This window comes from Panthera leo, chromosome B3 (assembly GCF_018350215.1).
Source record: "Panthera leo isolate Ple1 chromosome B3, P.leo_Ple1_pat1.1, whole genome shotgun sequence".
NCBI classification, from domain to species: domain Eukaryota; kingdom Metazoa; phylum Chordata; class Mammalia; order Carnivora; family Felidae; genus Panthera; species Panthera leo.
Window position 1 is genome coordinate 30,261,102 of NC_056684.1, and position 23,680 is coordinate 30,284,781.

Sequence of the window (23,680 nt, forward strand, 5' to 3'; positions counted from 1 at the left end):
ATCTGTGAACCTCACATCCTTCAATCACAGAGATTACATTCCAGTGGGATGGAAATATGGGTCTATATAGACTTACAAAGCTCCAATGACAAACAAAAAAACCCAAACAATTATGGGAGAAGAGTTCTTTTTCAGCAGCAAGTGGAAGCTGACGCCAGACATGGTTCATAGTCCTTTGCTCTGACAGAGCAGCTCACATCCAAGAAATTGAAAAAGGGCAGGAAGAACACTACACACATAGTAAAAACTAGTTGTTCAGTTATAGGTTCTCCAAAAGTAATGCCAGAATATGAAGCATGATGAAGCATTAGGGATACTTTAAACTCCTAGCCTACAGATGGTCTCGATCACAGAATGGCCAAATTAATAGCAAAGCACAAAATATGGTCCAGAAGGAAAAGAGAGAGAGAGAGAGAGAGAGAGAGAGAAACACTACTTACACAAGAAAGACAGCAAGAGAGCAAAACAAGCCCTTGGATAAATTATCAGAAATTGAAGTGCTCAGAATTATAGATGTATTAATGCCAATGTGATTCAAAGATAATCTCTGCAGCCTGAACTGCTAAGTCATTTTCCACTCATGGCCCAAAGACTGACATGCTTCATTTATACAACATTTCTACACCATTCATTCATTCCTACAACTTCATGTCTTTGTCACATTAGGCACGATGGGGGTGCCTGGTATCTAATAATGAAACACATGGTACCTGTGTTCTAACAAGGAAAACACAGGGTACCTACCCTCATGGATGGTCTTTCTTTCTGGTTACAGTCACCAAAAATCTATGTAGACTAAATATAAGGTGCTTTTATCTATCCCGTCTCCCTGCAGAAAAACCGTAATCATTTTTGTTCTTCCCAACCGCAAGTGGGAGTTCAATGATGCAACCACAACGCAGTTTCAATTGCATTAAATCATATGCCTAGAACAGTACAACATAATCCAGGCATTTTTAAAAGTTGAAATAATCCAACTAATTAACTAATTTTTGCTTCCTCTCTCAGTTTCCATGAAGAATTTAATGTGTTCTGCCTACTCAGAAAACAAACTTGAAGAAACCAAATGGCCCTTACCATTTCCAGATTTAAAATGGTAAGCTCGTGTAATACAAGTGCAAGAGCACTGTTTTGATTTTTTTTTTAATGGGATAAACTTAAAATATGATAACTCTATGCATAGGAATGATATGTAGTAGTTAAAGAATGAGATAGAACTATATGGACATGGAAGATAGAATGCAGATCAACCAACATACGGAATCTATTAAAGAAAATACAGACACAAAATAAAACTACACACACACAGAATAAAAGATCTGGAAAGATATCAAACTGACTGGAGTGATTACTATTTATTGGGGTAAACAGAGGGAGAGATGCAGAAAGAATTTGGTTTCTCTTTCCATATATTGCTATCTTATTTGATTTCTCCTAGATATATTATTCATCTGTAATTTGTTTAATTAAAAACATTTTTAGGGGCGCCAGGGTGGCTCAGTCGGTTGAGTGTCTTACTCTTAATTTTGGTTCAGGTCACGATCCCAGGGTCGTGGGATCAAGCCCTGGGTTGGACTCTAGATTGAGTGTGAGCCTGCTTAAGATTCTCTCTCTCTTTCTCTCTCTCTCTTTCTCTCTCTCTCTCCCCCCCCCACTCTGTCCCTCTCCCTCATTCATGCACTCTCTCTAAAATAAAAATTAAAAAATTTAAACAAACATTTTTAAAGAAACCGTCTCTAAAATCAGATAAACATTCAATATTTAGGATTTGGTCCTTAACTTCAAATACTACAACAAACAAAACTCTTGTTTGACCATAAGAGACTCTTAAATACTGAGAACAAACTGAGGGCTGATGTGGAGTAGGGGGGAGGGGAAAGTGGGTGATGGGCATAGAAGAGGGCACCTGTTGGGATGAGCACTGGGTGTTGTATGGAAACCAATTTGAAATAAATTATATTTAATAAAAAAAAAAACTTGTTTGAATAATCAGAACACCTGACATAGCATTTAAGACCCAAAAAACACTTCTACAATTAAACATGAATCTGGAAAATTCAAATTCTAAAAGGAGTAGGTCAAAAGAAAGAAATCGTACACTTTCAAAATGCATATTCTAAGCCACAGGAACTAGATAATCTATAAACACTGCTTTCATACATACTCTGTAACTCATTTATTATAACTATGTTTTACAGATTAACCGCTCACACTATTCTCAAATTGCAAACTACCATCTCCAAAATAATCATATTACAAACATGAACAACTTTGTTTTCTTCCCTAAAGTTTTGCTATACATACCATTTCCTTTCCTCCAGAAGTTCAATTTGCTGTAAATTCAGTGGTTCAACTGTAGCACAAAACCTTAAAAATTTCCAGCCTTCTTGCTCTTAGTATTTCCCAAAAATGATACCCAAGGACCAGAAATTGAAATATCACCATGAGAGTCAACCTGCACTAGTCACAATATAATTGTTAAGGGTATGAAAAGTACTTATGGAAGTAAAATCATGTCCCCTTTCTTGTGCTTCTTAAAAAACAAACAAACAAACAAACAAACAAAACTCAATCCAAAAATTGTAGCTCATGGCTTACTAAATTCCCAAATCAGTTATGAACATACTTTTTTATTTTCCAGATTATTAGTCATTTCAACTTCAACCGTCAGATACTGACATGAAAGAACCAAAAATTAATGCAGAGCATATTGTCAATGCATGAGCAACAATGTGGTTCCTAGGGAGCTTTTGCTGATATGGATTGGAATTTTTAAGGGCCTAATAATAAAAATTTTTCAGAATTAGATTACAATAAGTAGTCATGAGATCAACATCATCTTTAACCAATTTTGATTAGTATTTTCTAAGCTAAGAATGAGCAGATGTAAAATACATAAATAGCAGAAGTAAAGAAAAAGGACAAAGTTTAGATCCTTTTTCCCTTGTGTCTGAGCAAATACCAAACAGGAAAATTCAGAATGGGATAGAAATAAGCAGAGGATTTTTTTTTATAATAGAATCACTTTTCAAAAATGAGTATCTAGCCTACACATCAGGGAGAAAGATCAACCAGGGGAAGAAAAAACCCAAGTTACCTCTTCCCTGCCTTTAACTGAGACCCATCATTTCATTCAATCAATAGATCACTCAGTTTTCATTCGGCCATATGCTCTACACTGTCACTGCATATCTCTTTCCTTAATATGTACTGTATTTCTTTCTTTCTTTTTTTAAGTTTATTTAAGTAATCTCTACACCCAATGTGGGGTTCAAACTGATGACCCTGAGATCAAGAGCCACATGCTCTTCCAACCAAGCCAGCCAGGCATCCTGTACTATATTTCTTGATTTTGACAATTTTAACATTTACTGTCATGTATAGAAAATGAAAAACAGAAAAGTCAAGTGTGATCTGATTATCCTTCTGTCACTAAATATCTAAAGATTCCCAAAGGTGTTGGTGAAAGTAGAAGTAGGGAAATATAATGAAAACAAAAACTGCCAACTACTCTCAGAGTGCATCATTTAGTTATTGTCCTAGCACACAGATAATATTCAGCTGGTTTCTCAAGTTCCTCACTCCCAGGAAACAATGAGGCATACTGTCATAATGCACATACTATTTTACATGAGACTGCTTACTTCATTCATAAGAGATAAAAGGAAGCCAGTTTATCAAAAAATATACCCTAAAAATGGGAAATATCCAAATTTTCAATTGCTACAGATGACTCAGTGAGTGGGCAGTTACAGAAACTCATAGCTGATGCTAGAAAAAGCTAATGTTTTCACGAAGATCACTTTGAAACACTGTTCTGGGTGCACATTATTTGCTCTTGCATTATAATTTTGTTTTACTTCCACACTAAGTATTTATGAAGTGCTGTATCCCTTCTGGAGGAAAAAGATGGAGTTTCTCCCATCATTATATAAATAAGAAAGCCATTCTTATTTGGGGCATTTTCTGATTACTAGACCACATTGCTGTAATTAAAATATTGCTACTTTGCCTCAACAATTTTGGTGTCCAATAAGCATGCATTTGTGTCTCAAATTGGCTGATTTTTAAGCTTATTATAAAGATAGAGCACAGCGGAAATAGTCTTGTCTATCTCTCAATAACTACAAAGAAATTATTAACTCTTTAAGCTAAACAGGTCAAGATATTTAAGTACTAGATGTCTTTTAAAAGTAGATTAATTACAACATATTTTTGAGATACACGTATTTACAGACAAGATCTGATAAATAAAATAATAATAAGTAAAAATAAAAATACAATATGCAATCCTATTTATTAGTTGTATGGGGAAATATTAATTATTACACTTATCATATTCCAAAGAATTAAATAAGAAGGGGCACCTGGGTGGTTTAGTCAGTTAAGTGCCTGACTCTTAATACTGACTCAGGTCATGATCTCACAGTTGTAAGATTGAGCTGCGCACTAAGCGTGGAGCCTGCTTGGGATTCTCTCTCTCTGCTCCTCCCCTGCATGCGCTCGTGCACTCTCTCTCTCTCAAGAAAAATAAACTTAAAAAAAAAATAAATAAGAAGAAATAGCACAAACGAAGTAGACATAATACCTTCCACTCATAGCACTCTCAGTTTAGAAAGATCTTTACATATATTCAGACTTTGAAGACAATATTTATTGGGTGCTAGTGTGTAAGACCCTACAGTAAGTCCTAGGGACATAACGATGAATAAGACATGTTCCTTTATTCTCCATTAATCCTATTTGATAATCAAAATCATAATAACAAAACAGGGCAAGATTATCTCCAGCCTACAGAACAAAATAAAGATTAGAAATATTAAGGAATTTTTTCACATGATCACAAGCTAAATTAAAAGCAAAGCTTGTTCTATACTCTTCTATTATACATTATATATTCACTAACCTTAGGTATCTTCCTGATCATGCCACATCTTTCTTATCATGCCACAAATTCATTTTAAAAAGAGGAAAATGATTTTAATTGCTACTGTTTCTTAAGAAACAGAAGATTATGGGGACTATGAGGATTACGATAAATGTGTGTGCATGTATACATAGCATATAACATACATAATTTATCTACACATATGTAATATGTACATGTGCATATGCGTTTGTTACTCACTTCATACAAGTACTCTCTACAAGGAAGGATAAATATGTCCTCAGGTCTTCAACTACAAAGTGTACTCACAAACTCTTAGTTATCCAAAATCCTTGAAATATGGAATTGATCTTATTGGCCACTCTGAGAATTGCCACTGCTTAAGTATACCCAGTAAATCCTTACACGCCTACAAATTTAACATTATTCTGTGACATGAAGGTCCACAAATGTAGGAATATGTCATTTTATTAAGGCAAAGTTTTAAAATTTTGTAAGACACCAAAATAAGTGCTCAGCATCCCCAGTGCCACTTGGCTTTGTAGTTTACTTCTCATGCTAACCTAACCCCCTCCAGAGCACCTGCAAAGTGCTATTTTATTGCATTTTACGGGACAAATTATATGCTCTAGGACTGTGATAATAGTAGCCACATATGCTACTGAGCACTCAAAATGTGGCTAGTCTGAATTGAGATGTGCTATAAGTAGAAAATATACACCAGATTTTGAAGACTTAGTAAGAAAAAAAAATTGTAAAACATCTCAATAATGTTATTACATTGAGTACCTGTTGCAATGATAATATTTTAATTATAACTAGACTAAATAAAATGCATCATTCAAATTAATTCCATCTGTTTCTTTGTAGTCTTAAAAATGTGGCTACTAGAAAATTTGAAATTACATATGTGGCATGCATTATTTCTTTTGAACAGCACCATTCTAAGATATGCCCAAGAGATCTGAGACACACTCCTTGAGACTATCAAGGGCCTATTCAACTAACGTATCCTGTATTATTGCCAGTTCTCAATCTCTCAGAAAGTGAGCATGGGATGGTAAAGAGTTAGGGTTTTTTGATGGCACAGGAAAATGTCCATAATATATTATCATAAAAAAAGCAAAATATGAGATAATTAAAAAGTAGGGATGCTTCAAACATGCATGTAAGCCATTCAAATTAAGTTTAACAATATGAAAAAGAGAAAAATATCAATTCCTCTAAAAGAAAAGCATCTCCTATAGTGAGCACAATCTCCTGTCTCCTCGGCCAGTCTCAGCTCCTACGTGCCTCTCACAGTATGACCAGCTTACTGTACTGACTATAACTGACACATAAAGCGTATCTCTACTGTCCACAGTATGATGTCAACTAGGCATTATGAAATACATATGCACACAAAAAAATAGGGGAAAAGGCACCAAATTATTAGTACTGGTTATCTCTGGATGGCAGAATAGCAGATTTCCTACTTTTAACGTACCCTATATTTTTCCAATTTTTTCTACAATAAAAGTTAACTTTTCCCTATCATAAAAGCTAGTAATTTTTAACGATGTGTAGTTTGATAGCTAGTAAAGATTTAAAGATAAAAAGGACAAAGAGAATTAGAGGGAAATCATTCTATACAGGACTCAGTCTCCTGGTCAGCCAACCAGTCCATGAAAACCCAGACCACACAGTCCAATAGGAGATAGAGATAACATTCATGCAGCTACAAAGCCCTGAAAAGTATTTGTCTTTTACAAAAGAATACAAAATACAACCTTCTCTAGATGACAAGATTTTTTGCTAGACTTCCAGAGTATAAAACTGAGAACAGAACTACAAGTTGCATTTATAATAATAGGATTCAAATTGTTTTTAATTTTATTTATTTATTTTGAGAGAGAGAGAGAAAGGCAGAGAGAAATGGAGATAGAGAATCCCAAGCAGGCTCCATGACATCAGCGTGGAGCCTGATGTGGCGCTCAGTCTCACAAACCACAAGACCATGACCTGAGCCAAAATCCAGAGCAGGAGGTTTAACCCACTGAGCCACCCAAACACCCCTATAATAGGATTCAAATTTTATTTGCTTATGTTTAATAAACATATTCATGTGAAATAAAATCTAAGTCAATAATTAAAGTTCAACTCCCTAAATTAGGAACTACTGTATTTATAAATTATTTCTATGCTACTGATAGTGCAATTTACATATGCACTAAAGGTATCATTCCATAAGTTATATTTGTATGGGAAGGAGTATATTAAGAAACAATGTAAACTTGTTCTTACACTGTATAGAAGGAAAGAGGTTATCAAACCACAAGGTTCTCTTCTGGACTTCTCATCACTCTTTACATTATTATACTAACTGCTTACATTACATTAACTTCCTTACTGAATGTGGAAACTAACCACCTCTTTTAACTTCAGGATGAATAGTTGAATTAAGATCTGGCAGTCTACCTGCAATATTTTGTTATGAGGTTTAACACTGCAAATACAGCCAGTCTCTGATAGGTAAATGCCGAAAAACAGTCTGGGGACATTGCTGCTAAAAGAATTTCCAAGTCAAGGAGAGAACTGGCATTAGGAAAATACTTTTTTATTGCTTCTCCAATGCCTTAAATCATCTTTCACACAAACTCCCACAATTACTCCTACTTCATACCCAAATAAAATCTATAAAAACTGCTGCACACCTGGGAAGAAGGCAGTTTCTCAGCATTTGAAATATTCAACTCAGTGTTCCAAAATATTGAAGAAGCATACCGTGGCATCTTCCCTTGTAGTAACAAAAGTAACTGAATCTACTTTGCAAATTCTGGGAGGGTGAGGGGGTTAGACTAACTTTAAACAATGAAAAGTACTTCCGTCATATAAAGGATTTATGAGAAAAACAGGTTTCCTGTTTTCCTGTTTGGTTCATCAATGGAACCAAAGAAACTCAGGAAGGTAGAGGTAGGAGAGTAAGAGAAAAACTTGTGGATTAAACTGTAAATACACTGAAGTTAAAATCTTTCATTAATTTTTAAATATTTCTACCATCCTTTATTTTATTCAACAAATACATGATACTTCCTATGCCCCAGGCATTATTTTAAGCACTTTGTAAGTATTAGCTCATTAAAAAAACCCTTTGGGGGTGCCTGGGTGGCTCCGTTGGTTACTCGAGCAACTTCAGCTCAGGTCATGATCTCGTGGTTTATGAGTTCAAGCCCCACGTCGGGCTCTGTGCTGATAGCTCAGAGCCTGAAACCTGCTTCAGATTCTGTGTCTCCCTCTCTCTCTGCCCTTCCCCCACTCACATTCTGTCTCTCCTTCCTTCAAAAATAAATAAACATTAAAAAACAAAACAAAAACACCTTTGACTTTGGTACTATCATTATGCCCATTTTACAGATAAGAACACTAAGGCATAGAGAAGTAAAGTAACTTTCCCAAGATCACACAGCTAGTTAAGTGGCAGAGCTGAGATTCAATCCCAGGCAGTGTGGGTCTAGAATCCATGCTCTTGACCATAATGCAATGCTGACTCTGAAAAAGTAATATGTTCTCGAAAGCCCATTTCTAACTTATAGTTACATATTTCATAAAAGTCTGATAAACAAATTAAGAGGAAAAAAATGGAGATAGCAAAAGAGTGGAAACCCTATTTTTCATAGTTCTAATACATCACTATGAATAATATAGATATACTTCACATCAGCCTTTTTTCTTTTTTCACATAGGATTTTTTTTTCTCCTTTAATTATCACTCAGCGCACATGATTTGCTAGAAAAGGAAAAACTTTAAGATACTAGTCTCTCAGTATTTTTAGAATAACAGTTAAAATTAATTAAACACTTATATATCAAAACATTTACATGCTTGCTATCTATTACTTCACTTCACAAATAGGTATAAATAGTCCTCATTTTACAAATGAGGAAGCCTAAGAATAGTTAAGAAACAAACTTAACATCAAACATCTAGTATGTAGTTAAGCCAGGATTCAAATTCAAGCAGTCTGACTCCTGAACTAGAACTCTACTGCTAGAGGGTAGGATTGCGGGCTACTTAAAAAGCAGTGATCATGCTTTTACAGAGTAGTATTATTTGTCTTAGTCTAAAACAAAGATGTTACCATACAGATTTATTTTACCTTGCCCTAATTGTGACTTAGACAAACCAAAGTTTTTAGTATCCTAAGTCTTCTTGAACAAGCTAAGTAACTCTTCATGTCTTACCTCATGCCTGCAAGTATCATACGTACTTCCTTCACCCAACAATCATTTGAGTATCCATTATGCACTAGGTACCATGCTAATAAGACACCAAATTGGCAAAGTTGTTATGCATTTATATATATCGGTGTGTTGTATCTATTAGTTGTGAGAAACTTAAGCATACTTATATGCTGAGTGGAAAGAGACTCTGCCTTAGGTGGCAGTCAATTCGGTGGAATAAATGAGAATAGAATCCTGCAATTCTCTGCCCCTTATTCTATAAAGTAGATAAATCCATTTTTTCTTACAATTCCTTCAGAGTGACTGAGAAATAATTACTCAATAGGTATGATTAATCTGTCTCATTCTATACTACCTCATCAGCAGGCAATGAAAGCCTATCCATTTTTAGTACAAAGGAGATGAAATTAAAATATTTTACTAAAAACCTCAGTTTAGCAGGTTATAAGTTTAAATTACTTTTAAAGTTCTATAAATGTATTTTGGGTATGACCTTAATAACCAAATGATAAATGGGAATGTCTAAGGCCATCATAGAAAGCAGCAGTCAAAAATTAAGCATGTTCATAGAAGAAGGTAAGGTGGCCATTGCTGCTTGATTTTACACGGAAACACTTTATTTTAAGCAGGCCTGAGTTGAACCCCACTGATTTTGAAAAGGCAACAGAAAGCCAAAAGTTAAAAAGTAAAGTGCAGCAGAAACCCTAACCAGTTCACTGAGTGGCTTCATTGATAGCCAACAACTATAGGCACCAATTACCAACCCAAAACCTTATAATGGCAGGGAACCAAGAGCAGAAGAACCTAAGAAACCAAGGTCAACACATGGAGGAGCTTCTGCTTGTTGGTAATTACTAGTTGTGTGCATGACGCCCTGATGAGTTTCCTGACCGGCACGCGCTTATTACATTAATGTCTACGTGGAGCTGGCGTACATGAGTTTGGCTCTTATGCCCATGTCGTCTAACAAGCTTCTCTAGGATGTTGTATCTATACTATCATCCAGTATTTGTCTTCCACTGCTAGTCTTTTTAAGTCTGAAATTTGTCTCATCCTAGATTGTAAATTTATGGAAGAAGGGAGCAAGGTTAACCCCAAAACAGTTCGGTGCCTTGAAAATAATACATATTGAATAAGTGCTCATTACTGATGGATATGGAATCTACCCTATAGCCACATCCTAATCCTTATCATTTTGCAGAACTAATCCTCCTCATCTCTCTGACCAGTAGGTCCCAGGGGTCAGTCCTTGAACTTCTCTATCAACACTCACTCCTCAGGCAATTTCACCTATACAGACAATTCCCAAATGTATGCAACTTGGACCATTCTCTGAACTTCAGATTCATTTGTTCAACTGCTGACTTGACATCTCTATTAGTATGTCTATTAGACATCTCAAAAACCTAGGCAGTCTGGAAAAGAATTCCTGAACTCTCCCCAGAAATCTGCTCTGCCCACAGTCTTCACATCTCTGCTAATGACATCTCCATCCTTCCCTTTCTCAAGCCAAAAACCATGGAGTCATCCTTGACAACTCTCTTTTCACATTCCACATCCAATCCATCAGCAAATATAGTTGGATCAAAACATATCCAATTGGAGTCACATAAGTATAAAATGCCTGCCTATTTTTATATACAGAAATAAATATAGGTATGTGTGGATGCAGATTAGTATACGTACACGTATTTCCTAGCTCGCTGTCCACTGAGCGTGACTAGAAGCAGTGACATTCCAATAACAACAAGCACACCTACCACCCAGATCTTGGCCTCCAAATACCACTCTCTGATAAAAGGAACCACAGCTTCTTAAAAAAATGAGTCTAGGGATGCTGCAGGAAAAATACACAACAAGCCTGAAGCATCTAGTAGTACTAGAGAATAAAGACATGTACGTGTACACACACAAAGGATAGAAGAATGTCAAAGGACACAGAGTCAACCTAAAAGAGATCTCAATGGCCAAAGCTAGAATAATTTGGGCAATAAAATAAATAACGTTAGCACTGCACTATAACCCTAACAATAAAATAAATGTCCATGAATTGAAACTGATATCAATGATTAAATAGGTAGATAGAAAAATAGAGAAGGAATAAGCCTTCCTTACAAAAGAATTCCAGTTAATAAATACAGAAAAAATAAGAGAAATAAAGAAGCACTTTTAGAATACCATAGCCATAATTACTGCAGGCATAATCTACAGATGAATGCTAAAATTAGTGAGCAGAAACAGGATACTGGCAAAGCCTCTAAGTATCCACCCCAAAATATTTACCAATTACTGTAGTGGTTTTAATATATGTCCATAAATTCTTTGATTCTCCTCCTCTAGGAAGTGGGAGTTTCATTCCCCTCCCCTTGAGTGTGGGCTGGTCTTAGCAACTTGCTTCTAATGAACAGAGTACAGAAAGGGAAAAATAACTTTCCAGGGGAGAAATTTGCCAGAAAACACCTTAACAAAATGATCATCAGTGATGTCGCGTTGGTATCATGCATCTCCTAAGAGCACTTCACTTTTTTTCAACGTTTATTTATTTTGAGAGAGAGAGAAAAAGGGAGAGAGCACACATGTGTGTGCACACACGTGCATGAGCTGGAGAGGGGGCAGAGAGAGAGAGAGGGAGAAAGAATTTCCTAAGCAGGCTCCGTGCAGTCAGCACATGGAGCCTGACTCAGGGCTCAATCTCACGAACTGTGAGATCATGACCTGGGCCAAATCAAGAGTCAGATGCTTAACCGACTGAGCCACCCAGGCGCCCCAAAAGGGCCCTTCACTTTTATGGTATTCTTACCCCCAAAATCCATAACCCCATTTAAATGAGAAAACATCAGACAAATCCAAATGGAGGAACGGTCTACAAAATACCTAACTAGTACTCTTTAAAAGTATAAGGTCATAAAAGAAAAGACCAAGAAACTATCATACATTAGAAGAGATAAAGGAGACTTGACAATCAAAAGCATTGTAGTATCCTGGTTTGCATATGGAATGGAAAAAGGTTATTAGTGGAAAAACTGGTAAAATACAAGTAAAATTAGGAGTTCGGTTGAGCATTGTAGGACTGTTAATTTCTCAGCTTGATAAATGGTTATGTAAGATGTTAATATTAGGGGAAACAGGGTGAAGGGTATTTGGAAGTAGTTCTTAATAGAAGCAATTTTGCCCCATAAGAACCATTGGGCAATGTCTGGAAACATTTTTTTTTTTTTAATGTTTGTTTACCTTTGAGAAGAGAGAGCCCGAGTGTGAGCAGGGGCAGGGCAGAGAGAGGGAGACACAGAATCCAAAGCAGGGTCCAGGCTCTTAGCCATCAGCACAGAGCCTGACATGGGGCTCAAACTCCCAAACCGCGAGGTCACAACCTGAGTTGAAGTCAGACGCTTAACTGACTAAGCCACCCAGGCACCCTTGGAAACATCTTTTGATTGTTACTGCTGGGGGGATGGTAGTAGCATCTAGTGGATAAAGGCCAGGGATGCTACATAACATACTACTGCACAGGGCAAAACCCAGCAACAAAGGATTATCTAGTCCAAAATGTCAATAGTGCAGATGTAGAGAAACACCAGTTTAAGGAAACTCTATGTACTATCTCTGCAACTGTTCTGTAACTCTCACAGATCCAATCGCTTCTCATCAATTCCCAGGTCCAAGACAGCACTATCTCCCAACTTCATATTTTGGAAAGCCTCCTAACTGGTCCTCTTGGCTTTACTCTGTACCTCAGACTACTTTCAACACAGTGGCTCAGAGTGAAGCATTTAAAGCATAAATCCAATCATGCCATTCCTTTGCTCAAAATCCTGTAATAGTTTCCATCTCACAAAGTAAACATCCAAGTGCTTACAAAGGCCTACAGGTTCTATGAAATTCGGACCCAGTCATCTCTGTGACCTCACCACCTTCTTCTCTTCTATTCACTCCAGTCCAGGCCCACTGGCCTCCAAGAGCTCAGAGAATACAACAAGCACACCTCTGCTTCGGGGCCAATGCAAAATGTTTCTTCCACCTAGTATGCCCCTTACTTCTTTCAAGTTTTTGCTCACTTTTCACCAAGTCTTTCTCAGACATCCTTTTCAAAAGTGCACATACCTGGGGTGCCTGGGTAGTTCAGTCGGTTGAATGTCCAACTTTGGCTCAGGTCATGATGTCACAGCTGATGAGTTCAAGTCCCATGTTGGGCTCTGTGCAGATAGCTGCTTCAAATTCTGTGTCTCCCTCTCTCTGTCCCTCCCCTGCTCGCACTGTGTCTCCCTCTCTCTCAAAAATAAATATTTTTTTTAATTAATAAATAAATTTTAAAAAGTGAACATACCCTATGGCATTCCTGTCCCTCTTGCCTGCTTTTTCTCCACAGCACTTATCTATCACCTTCTGATACTCTCACTTACTTATTTTGTTTAATGTCTGTCTCACACTCTCTAGAATGTAAGATCCATGAAGGCAAGAATTCTGTGTGTTTGGTTCACTATTGTAACCTGTGCACCTAGAATAATGCCTGGCACGTGTACTAAATGGTCAACAAACATTTGTTAAATGAATGATCAGCTCTGAAATCCTAAATTAAATATCCCAGTGTCTTTGCACCACTTTTCACCACTACTGCATCTTCTGTCTTATCTCCTTACTTGAGATGAATATGATTTGGGGGCACCTGCCTGGTTCAGTGGGTGGAACATGCAACTCTTGATCTGGGGGTTGTGAGCTCAAGCCCCCCACTAGGCCTAGAGCTTACTTAAAAAATAAAAATTCAAAAGAAGAAAACAAAGGAGGGGGAGTAAGTGGAGGATATGATTTGGAGAAAAAAGAATGGGCTTTGCATCATGGTTTCATCACTTGATAGTGTATGTTTCTGGACAGATTATTTAACCTCTCTAATCCTGTTTCTTCATGTCACAGAGAATGACAAAGGGAAGACTGTAAGATTAGTAACACATTGTACAGTAAGTGTTAGAATTAGAAATAAAGTGTTAAAGTGTCTAGCATATAGAAGGTACTCCATAAATAAAAGCTAATATTATCGCTTCCTCCTCACTAGCTCTTTAGCTTCACAATGACATCTATCTAGCTGTTCACGCCCTTTGTTTTCTCCTAATTGAATCACCCCTTCCAGGCTTCCTGTTGATGATCCAGCCTGGACTCCACAGTTCCTTGATTTAGTAACAATCCTCAATATCTCTAATTTCCTTGTCCTTTAGGAATCTCTCCCAAGCAGGCATCTGCAAAGCAATAACAGCCTGGGCTCCAGTACTGAACTACCAGGCTTTGAACTCTAGCTGTTCATCTTATAATCAAGATTAACAGTAGGAACCTTACGAGTTCTTGGGAGTATTAAATGGTTTCCTTCAGCTATACCCAGAGTGATCATGCTGGAGAAAACAATCAAACAACCATGCAAACTGTTGCCTCTACAAATCCAAGGTGTACAATTTCAAACGGGCCCTCCAATGATGCCTAACAACGCTTCTTCACTTTCTTAGTCATGTGTGTATCTGTGTGTATGCCCCTCTCTTGCTCCTCCTCCCCAGAGCCCTCACATTCCCTTGGAAGCTGTTATAAAATCACATACCTTTTTTTTTTTTTTTTTTTTTTTAACTCACACACACTTTGTAAGAACTCCTATTCTACCACATTCTCCTTCACTCTTAGCAGGTACTCAAAAATGATACATGTCATCAACTCATTCTCCTTCCTGCCCTTGTCAGTTACAAACTTTACCTCCTTCCTTTTGGCTCACTGGGGAAAGGAAAATCATCTCCTACCCAAAGCCAATTTCTCTACCTATGCCTTGGATCCCATCCCCTCCTATTGCTTCCAAATCCTTGGCCTAATCAATCATCTCTCTCCCCCTCCCCACCCACCCATTTCTCCCCAACTGTAGTTCTTTTCCATTCCACAGAAATGTGCACAAGAGTCTCTCAATTTAAAAAAAAAAATTATATTTTTATTTTATTTTTGAGAGAGAGACAGAGTGCGAGTGGAGGGAGGGGCAGAGAGAGAAGGAGACACAGAATCTGAAGCGGGCTCCAGGCTCTGAGCTGTCAGCAGAGAGCCCAATGGGGGGCTCAAACTCAAGAGACAGTGAGATCATGACAGGAGCCGAAGTGGGACACCCAACGGACTGAGCCACCCAGGCTCCCCAAGATCCTCTCAATTTAAAAAGGGAAGGGGAATAAACTTCTCTAAATCCCTTCCATCTCCCTCCACCTAGACTCTCCTTTCAGTTCTGTGTTGAAAACACTGTATTAGCCCTTAATTAGCTAATTAATGCTTAATTAGCTAAGCATCTGTCATTCACTCTTCAACCCCCTAAACGCATTACAATGTAGCTACCTGCACTTACTGAAGTTACAAGTGACAATCATCAAGTCTCAGAGATTTTATTCAGCCCTTACCTTTTTTGGCCTTTTCATGGCAGGATACAGTGTTGACCACTTCTAGTCCTTGAAATATTCTCCTCCCTCAGCTTCTGTGACAAATCTCTCATAGCTTCCTTTTTTCATCTTTGGTCAGTCTGGCACAGACGGTTGGCTTCTTTCTCTTCAGTTGCCTGCCCCATTCAGTAGCTCACCACATAAATGTGGGAATCATCCTAAATCTTCAACCTTGCTCAACTCCATAATCTGATTATGTACCCTGAACTGCTGATAATATAATATTTCCTAAATCTCTCATATACCCACTCCTTGCTTTATATCCCTCATCCTTTCTCAACAAGAGTGGCTGGCTTCCTAACTGACCTTACTTCCAGTTTTGCCCTTCTCTAATCCAGCATTCACTTCATTGACAACATGATAGGTCTAAAACACAAACCTGATTCCATCACAACATTTTTTCCCCACTAAATCCTCACAGCCTTCAGGATACAGTTAAAGCTTCTTAACATGGTTCATAAGGCATTCAGTATTTTGGCTTCTTACCACTTTACTGGCCCTTGTTCTAAAACTGTACTGTCTTCCTGTGGCTACTGAGTACTTGAATGTGACTAGTCTAAACTTAAGATGTGCTTTAAATGTAAAATACGGGGGTGCCTAGGTGACTCAGACAGTTAAACGTCTGACTTTGACTCAGGTCTGATCTCATGGTTCTTGGGATCAAGCCCCATGTCAGGCTCTGCACTGATAGTGCAAAGCCTCCTTGGGATTCTCTCTCTCTCTCTCTCTCTCTCTCTGCCCCTCCCCTTGTGCTTTTTCTCTCTCTCAAAATAAATAAGTAAACTTTAAAGTAAATAAATAAATGTAAAATACATACCAGATTCCAAAGACTTAGTATGAAAAGGGAGATGTCAAATATTTCAATAATACTTTCAAAATACTGATCATGTGTTCAAATGATAATATTCTAGCTATATCAAATTAAATAACATATTATTAATATTGTATTATTATTACAGTGTATTGTTAAAAGTAAATAACATTTTATTTTTTTAATGCAGCTACTAGAAAATTCAAAAATACATATGATATATTTGTGGCTCCTATTATATTTTTATAGGACAGTGCTAGTCCAAACTGTCCTTTCCCTCTTTTCTGTCCTTTCTCTGAACCTAGTTAAGTCCTATTTTTGAAGATTAGCTCAGGGAATCCACAGGGATGCATTTCAGGACTGCCCCTCCCCAAAACCCCAAGTCTTAGTCAACTACCCCTCCTGTTGCTTCCATCCATAGGAATCTACTTACTCCTGTGTCATATATCACATCACATTGTTAATTATCAGTTATCCACTATCTTCTCCTCCTAAACTGTACCCTGCTTGCAAAAAGGAATATCATTCTACATATTCTCAGGGTCCACCATGCCTAACACTTAAAAGGCAATCGAAATATTTGTCAAATAAATACGAACTATCTATTCTTGGCCTCAAAGTTCTTAGAATTTCTAGTTCTTCAATGAAAACAAACCAGCAGTGAAGGAGCCTAGACTTTCAAAGGAGCTCTAGTAATGAAAGGACTGGGGTGGTGGCGAGGAGTAGGAATTAAAGAGAGAACAGCAATGAGAAAGTAAAGCTCATCACACGTATCTGCCTCTTACAGTGAAAATAGGGATTCGCAGCAGTGATATGGAACCTTGAACTCACACTTTGCATGCCAGGGGCCACAGTTTGGTTCCTAAATTACTTAAACAGCCCATCTAACAAAAGAGTATGATTTGGCAGGTTTCAACACAAACAGCGAGAGCCCAGCACCTGTTCCACTTAAACAGCACATCATTACAGTTAAAAACAACAACAAATCTCTCTCATGAAGCAAATGCTAATCTCATGATGCTTCACCATGGAGCAATTTAGAAGAGTTATTATATGAAATGTGCCAAAGCATGAATTTATGGCTGATGCTTATTTGGCAAATATGGTTGGCACTGCTAGATGTTGAAAAACATGTATGCAAATAAGCAAATAAAAGTTTTTAAGCCCTCAGACTTAAATATTTACATTACCATAAATGTACAAAGATAAATGTTTATATGAGTACACATATAATGCATTCCAGGAACATTTTTTAATGTGATTGTCAGAAACAGTTATGAAGTGGCATTATTTCTTTATGGGCCTCAGGATAGGCTTTTAAAAACAAATTCTGACAGAATGTTAATGGGGTACAAACATTAGTGAGGAAGTTTCTCTGTACTATCCCTGGGTAAAATGAATACTTGTGTCATAACAGTTCAAAGCAATCATATCTTTTCCTTTCACCAAACTATTTTCTTCCCATCCTGGAACCCAGCCAAACATAAATATCAGCCCCTAAATGGGGGGTAGAAGATGGAAAGGAACATCACACATCACAAAGCCTTAAAGAAAATAATTTGACATTTTTTCCCACATAATATAATCAACTTGAAGTCTCCAAAATAAAGACATGATAAAATATTTCCCCCCTGACAGCTATGGAAAGATGTTTGTTTTTTCACATAGTTTGTGAGTTGGTCATAGCCAAAACTCACTAGCAGTGGTATGAATTCTGCTTCCATTGTTAACTATTAATCTCTGGGCTGAAGCTGTAACTCCCATCTTTGAAGCCAAGAAAATGTACCATATCAACCATTATAGTTTACTAAACGAGTCACCAAAGAGAAGAAGTGCCAGGCACTTCAGAAAGTAATTAAGGCAGCCAGTGAATTGAGCTATCTAGAAATGCTGTGAAATTACAGAAGCCATCATGAAGCAAGTATCCAAGATTGCTCATGGAAAGTTTTACCCCTGTGCATAATTCACGTTTTTCACTTCCACACTGCGGAGAGCAATATGGGTTCTCCCACTACACACATTTCTACATCATTTCATTTATCAGGGGGAAAAAATTAAAAAGCTGTAGCTGAACAAAATCAGTACGCAGGCCCAAAACAGAATCCTCAAGGCAAACCCAATTCAGGTGAAAAGCTGTTGACATACATCATCCAATGACCTAAAAATAGCCTTTTATGTAAGTCTCCAAATATTTAATTCAACATAGAACCTTACCATATTTAACAGAAGCAGAAGAAAAATGTATTAGCTTTTCTATAGCAAAGCCAATAAAGATGAAATCATAGTTTTCTTTTAACTCGTCACTATCCCCTCAACGCCAGCCTTCTAATAACTCCATTCCAAAGCTCTCAAATTCTTAAACTTGGATATTGAAAACAAACAAACAAACAAACCGGATTGCAAAAAGTAACATTTAAAGGTGGGAAAGCTCCTCTTTCCTGTCGCTCTCAGCAGTCTTTAAGGTTGTCAAAGGAAGAAAAAAAATTAAATTCTCAGACGGATGGTGCAGGAGACGGGGCGGGGGAGGGAAGGGGGTTCAGACCGCTAGTCCTCAACGCGGGAGGTAAGGAAAGTAGCAAGAACGGATGAGTCAAAGGGCAAAGGAGAAACAAATTGACCAACCGAACCACTGAAAATCCCCAAACAACCGAGCAAACCCGCACGTTAGCGGGCTCACAAGCCGCAGGGCCAAGTTGAATAGGAAAGAGCCGTGGGGTTTCGTCCTGGCGCGGTTGGCGAGCCTGCGCCGGATCCTCCTGGGTTGGGAGCGAGATGACCGTGTAGACTGAAGAACGAGAAGCCCTTCCTGCCCCACTGCATCCAGCTCTCTACAGGCTTCACTTTCTCCAGCAGCCTCCCAGCCGCGCCCGGGGGCGTCCCTCGTCTCCAGGTCCCAAGTTTCCCTCCTCTGGGGGGCGCCGAGCTACCGGGGCCCCAGCCGCCGCGGGAGAGGGCGGGGGCGGGAGCGGGGGGCGCCAGAGGGCCCGGGGGCGGCGGGGCGCGGGGGTGACCGGAGATCCCGCGCCTGGCGGACGCACCCACCGCCTGGGCCCCCGCGGCGGCGCCTCTCGACCCTGCGCCGCCCCCCCTCCATTCTCCCAGGTCAGCGCCCTCACCCCAGGACGACCGTGGTCCCACAAATCGGCGCGAGAGAAGGGAACAGAGGGGACGCGGGCAGCCCTGCCCCCGTTACCTGAAAGGAGCACATGCCGCTGTGGTGACCACCATTGCCGGCCGTCCCGTCCCCTTCCTGGTGACCAGGGCCGCCGCCACCGAGCAACTGACACTGACTAACAAGTAACTAACTACTCGCCGCCGCCGAGCCGGCCGCGCGCTCCCGGCCGCCCGCCCAGCCCACCAGCCTGCCCGCCTCCTCCCAGCCCCGCGCGCCGCCCCTCCGCGCGCACACTCTCCTTGACGAGCGAGCACGCGCGCGCGCACGAGCCCTCGGTACTCGGCATTCTCCCCAGTCTCGCCTCGGCCCCGCGGGAGGAGTCACGGTGAGGCCCCTCCTCTCGCGTGCCTACCTCCAGAAGATGAGCCTATGAGGGCGCCTGACTGGCTGAGGAGGGCATGGCCAAAGGAAGAAGGCGGGACGACCAGGACCTTGCACCGAAAGCGAAGGGAAATTTTGGTTCCATTAAGTTCCAGAGGAAAAGGGCAACGAAGTACTGGCCCTTGTGGTGCCGAAGTTCCCTGGTCAGCCTGCCCTCGAATACATAATGTGTATTTTCAAGGACTCCAGTATATAGCAATTACCGATTTAAGTCCCAATACTTTCTGCAGGCCTTAGCAATTAAAAAAAAAAACTACATATCCCAGAAGTCTCCGCGAAAATAAATCTCACCTTGCGTAATCACGTAATCCTTCGCCGCATTTGAACAAAATAATCCCTTCATTATTCTGAAGGAATGGGGAATAATATTCCATTTTCCTACTCACCGGAACAATTTTAAATGCTACTGCGATAGCAAAAGTTGCCTATGGGAAGATGGTTAAGCGATTAAAGGGAAAGAGACGATATCAAAATAAAGTACTGCGGAGGAATTTTTTTCATGCTGTGAGACGTCGGAGTGAGAAGAGTGAAGGCGATTGAGAGGGGCTCAGGGAATTGTCCTCTGTGCAAGGGACTTTCTTTAGGCCCCAGGCCCCTGCCCACCCCTATCGTCAGCAGGTCAGTAAGCAAGGCGAGCTTCGGGGTGGCCACAGTGGAGGTACCCTTCACCCCTTGAAGATCATCTCTCTTTTGCTGTTGTTACTGGTTCGTCTCGGTTTGAGGCCGTCTGAATGGGGGCGCTTCACTTCCGGCTGGGGGAGGGGAGGAAGACCGTCCTGGGGGAGGGGGAAAACATAACCCATTTCCTGTGGGGGTAGGGTGATGGATTGGGGGTGTCCAACTCCCTTCTAGTGCCGGTGAAGGCTTGAAAAGGTGATACTTGGTGCCATTTGCATAGACGGTATCTTAAAGCCTTGGGATTGTGTTTTACGTGAAAAGTTATGTTGTTCCACAAAGTTGTGCTAATCACCAGCCTCCAGTCAGAATTTGAGTTTTGTTTCCATGTGTAAGATGGAAAATTTCCTTCCCCCCAAATTTTTTTCAATGCCTTCATCAAAGTATTTGAAGACCCTTGTTAAAATTTCTCAGTTGTACAAGACAGACTTTCTTGTGTGATTAATGAATTGCCCACCTCTGCTCCCCTACTCAAGTCCAACCTTGACTGAGTGAGGTATAGTGGTGTTCTCTGCCTTGACATGCCACAGGAACTCTGTAGCTGCTGTTATAAGGAGGTGGTTCATTACAGGACTCAATGGTTTACATAAATTATGAGGCATTTTCGCCTTACAAACGTGGAAGTATTGTACTGAAGTACTGAAATACTTGGTATTACCTCGACTGATAACCATTGTTATCTTAAGTTCTTAGGCCTGTTTATTTTAGGCTACAGATTTTACTCTGTACCTGAAAACAAGTTCCTCAGCCTTAAAAATTCTTACATGTAACTTAACATATAGCATTTGTGAAAGTTGTGCTTTAGTACATTTTTCCCCATTATAATTTAATTAATGTCAGCACCAATTAAAAACTGGTATCTGCTCTTTGTGGTTTTAAACCATGGTGCAAGGATCATGGTACTCAGCTAGATTTTGAAGTGGTAATAAACACAATTTTGATTCCTTGGCTGCTCCTTTCAGGTACCACTGTGTGTGCGTGTACTGAAGGAATCAAACTTTTTGGAGCTTATGAAATCTCAACTTTAGTAATTTTAGAACATCAAGTGAACTGTAATGTCTTTTTAAAGACATTTTGAAAGAGTAAGGCCTGTGTACTTTTTCCTTTGGGATTTGTTACCTAATCTATCCTCAGAATTTGCAGCTGTTTTAATTATAGTTCTTTTAAAAAGCTATTTCATTTAGAGTTTAATAGAAAATGTGTTTTCAACTAAAGATTACAGTAAGGAAAATATGTTTTAACCTTCTGTAGACATAAAAACAAAACCAAAAACACTAAGGCCCTAAAATCAGTGAGTAACCTTTTGAAAGACAAAATTTCTGCAATAATTGAAAAGGCAAGACATGATAATGTCTCTTATTATTAATTGAAAGTTAGGAACATGTAGACTGCCTCAAGCAAGTATTAATTAATTGATTAGAAAGTGTTCACTATCGTCCATATTAATGTAATATAAAAGAAAATATGATATGACCACTCTGATAAATTAACTATTAAACTGTAGTATTAGGAATTCTTGAAGTAAGCAAAGATTGTGGAACTGAATGAAAAAGATAGAGGAAATGTAGTTAAAATATTGATTGAGATACAAAGGCAGTGTTGCCTTTGGAAACTAGGAAGCAGAGGTTTTTTTTTAATTGGTCTTTATGCTATCCCATGGAAGAATTGTAGTAATATAGAAATAAGAAAAATCGGGGCACCTGGGTGGCTTAGTGGGTTAAGCAACCGACCTCGCTCAGGTCACGATCACGTGGCCCGTGAGTTTGAGCCCTGCGCCGGGCTCTGTGCTGACAGCTCAGAGCCTGGAGCCTACTTCAGATTCTGTGTCTCCCTCTCTCTGCCCCTAACCCACTCGTATTCTGTCTCTGTCTCTGTCAAAAATAAACATTAAAAAAAAAAAATTGTTGATGCCTTTAGGGTATTCAGATTAGTTAGATAACCCTTTTCTTTTCCAAAAACAGTCACTGGATGTACTGCTCCCAAAAGTTTGAAATATTAAAATAATAGGTCAAAATTCTGGATTCCACCTCACTGAAATTTGATTGTTCACAGAGTACTAGATGCTATATAAAGTACGAAAGTGTCTTTTAGTTCTTTTGACCACCTTTCTTTAAAAAATCATGCTAATGTTTGACAACTGTTGTTTTGTTGTACGTTTGTTGTTTTTGGTAGTTTGTTTCTGACATGGGGTTGAGTAGTAAAGAGAATATCCTATCAACTTGAATCGTTTTTAAACTTACTACTCTGCTGTCTTTATCTCTATTTCAAGACCTTCGAGTGTATTCAAATGAGAATACCCCTTGCATGATTTTTCATTATGCCAGCAATAGTTAACTGAGTGCTTATTGTGGGATAGACCCTGTTCTAGGGACTTGTACTGTATCAGTGAGTATGGACAAATATCCATATTCTCTTGGAGTTTACTGTCTCCAAATGAAAAGTGGAATATTGCTCCCTTGGCATTCCTAAATAGGATTGATCGTATAATCATTGTCCGTATTCCTTCAAGAAGCAGCCCTAAATTTCATCTCTCTTGATCTTGATCATTAAGCCATTCTAAAACCAGTTTTGAATATTTCAGCCTAATTTTCCTCCAGACCATTAAAGCCCCTCTGTTAAATATGTAGTCCTGTTCATTGATACATACATCATGAACTTGCCATTCTGTCCTCCTTTATATAGTAAACACAAAAATGAGCAATAGAGAAAATAGGGTAACAGAGAGGTCTGGTTTCAAAACTGGTGTCCACCTTTTACTAACTGAGGTTGTTACCTTAAGCATTTTACTTGATCTCTCTGAGCCTCAGTTGCCATAAACCTAAATAGGGTTGTTTGGTGGATCAGAGATATTCTGTGTAAATCACCAAGCACAGTGCCTGGTGTCAGGAGCTTAATGAACACAATTATTTTATTCCTAGTCTTGCTTCTGCTATTTTGACCGTTAGGATTTGCCTGCATGTGTGTTTTAAGCCTTACATGTCCCCAAAAAGTATGGAGATACAGTGCTAGAATTATTGAAATTAAGCCTTCTCCTATCAGCCGGCTTAGTTAGCTATCAAGATTTTATTTTTTATTGGGGCGCCTGG

General features: G+C 39.0%; 2 protein-coding genes across 12 annotated transcripts in view; one reads left to right on the plus strand and one right to left on the minus strand.

Moving 5' to 3' along the window:
- Positions 1–23,680, minus strand: part of PEAK1 (pseudopodium enriched atypical kinase 1) — a 370,979-nt gene that overhangs the window by 293,045 nt on the left and 54,254 nt on the right. For 4 of the 11 annotated variants that reach the window (XM_042941330.1, XM_042941329.1, XM_042941328.1 and 1 more), the window contains exon 1: positions 19,557–19,689. The exons of the other annotated variants lie outside the window; for them this stretch is intronic. The gene's annotated coding sequence lies outside the window, so the exon portion shown is untranslated. Of the gene's footprint in view, positions 1–19,556; positions 19,690–23,680 lie in introns of those variants that run through there. 11 annotated transcript variants of the gene reach the window in all.
- Positions 20,238–23,680, plus strand: part of HMG20A (high mobility group 20A) — a 68,824-nt gene continuing 65,381 nt past the window's right edge. Inside the window, exon 1 of the mRNA XM_042941340.1 lies at positions 20,238–20,537. The gene's annotated coding sequence lies outside the window, so the exon portion shown is untranslated. The remainder of the gene's footprint in view (positions 20,538–23,680) is intronic.